Genomic DNA, 2,518 nt, shown 5'->3' with positions numbered 1-2,518 from the left:
CTCCAAGTATAAAGAAACAGTAAGGGCAACCGCTTCAAGGGCAGAAGTTTCGACCTGGGCTCTTTGATTGGAGACCTGATGGTCAAATGAGTCCCACATGGAGTGTTGCTTCTTTTTTGTTGGAGATTGTCCTAAGGCTGCTACAGGTGTCGATGATTGAGAAGCTTGAGCATTCGTTGCCACATGTAAAATCTGATTACATGATCCAATAACGTTCCCAAAGCCAATTCTGGGATTTGTTTCACTTTGGCAGCAACTGTGCTTCAACAGCTGGAAAGGCGGTTTGGCAAAGTATGCTTGACAGATCCCATAACTGATGCACTAATAAATGATCGGTACTGATTCATTAAGATGTTTGTGATTGGGATAACTTTGGAACCGGTTGGTTTCTTATCCCCAGATAACTCAATTGTGGCCTCATAGAGAGGACTGAGCACCTCCACTGTCTCATCCAAGATGGTCCAAGAATCGGCGCTGATGTTATCCGCTTTTGGGGAAATAATGGGATCTTTTAGAAACAAGGTGATTCGATATCTCTGCTCATGGATCCTCTCAAACATTTCAAAGGTCGAGTTCCAGCGGGTCTGCACGTCCTAGATCGATCTTTTGGGTCTCAGTGTTCCCAACTTCTTCTGGACGGCTTCCAATATTTCCGCTGCTTGCCCACTTCGCTTGGTGAGTTCGACAATGCTGCTGGCCTGATTTTTAAGGGTAATCACCCTGGCATTACTCATCAACGAAACGGTGGCCACAAGATTAAGGGAATGCGCATAGCATGGCAAGTGCTTGACGTTAATAATACTTGTTACCTTTACTATATTTGCAACATTGTCGGTCACACATGCCACAACTTTGGCCCGCAATTTTTTCCTTGTTAGCACTTGTTGAAGGTTTTCGGCCAACAACTCTGAAGTGTGACGCCCCTGGAACCTGGCACAATCCAATACAAAGCATTGCAGCAAAGAGTCTAAGCCATCCCAGAAGTGAGCGGTCACTGCCATAAATGACGAACTGTTGACAGATGTCCACAAATCGGTCGTTATTGGCACCCAATCGGCGGAGTCTAACAGAGTTTGAATTTTGCACTCGGTTTCCTTGAAGAGGGCAGGTATCAGGGTTCCAGTGAGAGATTGTCGCGTACGTAATTGGTACAGAGGGTCCATGGCCAGGCAGAAACTCTTGAACCCTTTATCTTCGACAATTGAAACCGGCTGGAGATCCTGTGCAATCATTGTCACCAGCGCTCTGTCCAACCGCACCTTGTTGGCTGAAGAACGAGAGTAGGGCTCCACCGGTACACTTCCCATTTGACCGTTCTCAAGATCTAGTAGAGGTTTCTCACAGTTTGAGTAGATGTTTCAGATGATAATCATTAAGAAATTTACCTCTCAGCTTTTTAACTTCAGCTTCATGGTGCTTTCTCGCATGACGCCATAACGATGTTGTGCTGCTGTTCTTGGTCTTGTACTCCAGGTCACATATCTGACACCTCGAGGTGTCTGTCTCAATTTTCTCGCAAATCTTCTACAATATATTGGATGGGCGGCGCCCATACAATGAACACGGCTGACCATCACCAGCAGAGTTTCCCGCGGTAAAAGAATAATGGGCTGATATTGATTGACCTTGCTCCTCCAATTTATCATGGGCCTCATCCGTTTCATCATTATCTGATTGCACAAACTCGTCGCTTGCATATCTTTCCAGTGCAGGGCTTAAAATTGTGGTGGATTGTTGGTCGTCGTCTTGCATCAATAATTCGGGTCTTAATTGTCCTACCCAAGGTCCAGCGTCTCGGTCATCTAAGCCATGGATTTCTAGAAGACCTGGATGACGCACGGCAAAAAGAAGGTGACCCATAGAGGGGAAAGAGGCGATCTGTTTTTTAGAAAGAGCCCCATTGACATCATCTTCAGTGCTTCTGTCTTCATGGAAAATACAAAAACATCAATAGTTACGAATTATTTAGAGAATTGCCCTATTTTTAGTTCCTACTTTTCTATCATTAATTCTTCTTTAAAGCTAAGAATGCAAATTCCAGTAGTGTTAGTAAAACTCTCCTCCCTTGACAAATCCAAGATGTAGGTTTCAATGGGCACTTATTGCCAATTGTAAAAGCGAGACACAATACCTAATATAGTATGATATTTGCAAAACTCTTCTTTCATCTCTACCCAAAAACGAGCTTCTAGTTACATTAGCTTAAATCAATATTAAACTTTCAGAAATAACTTGACCCTTCCACTTGGATATTACAATCAAATCTAAATGATCCAAAGCAACTCTGTCATACAAAATTGTAAATGAATTGAAAATGAGCTTCTCAGTTTCCACATGAAGTCTTCCTCAGTAGAAAGCATTTAATGTTGAGTTGAATTGGAAACAGCATGATGTTAAACTATGACAGCACGTTCATGAGGTGCGTTATAACTCCTACAATCCGAAAACTATGTAATAGTTAGGGTGGGGAAGGTATTATGTACTCGTTTTTGGAGTTGAGGTTCCAGAACATTTCTTT

Source organism: Tigriopus californicus, chromosome 2 (genome assembly GCF_007210705.1).
Source record: "Tigriopus californicus strain San Diego chromosome 2, Tcal_SD_v2.1, whole genome shotgun sequence".
Lineage (NCBI taxonomy): Eukaryota > Metazoa > Arthropoda > Copepoda > Harpacticoida > Harpacticidae > Tigriopus > Tigriopus californicus.
This window is presented reverse-complemented; position numbering follows the sequence as displayed.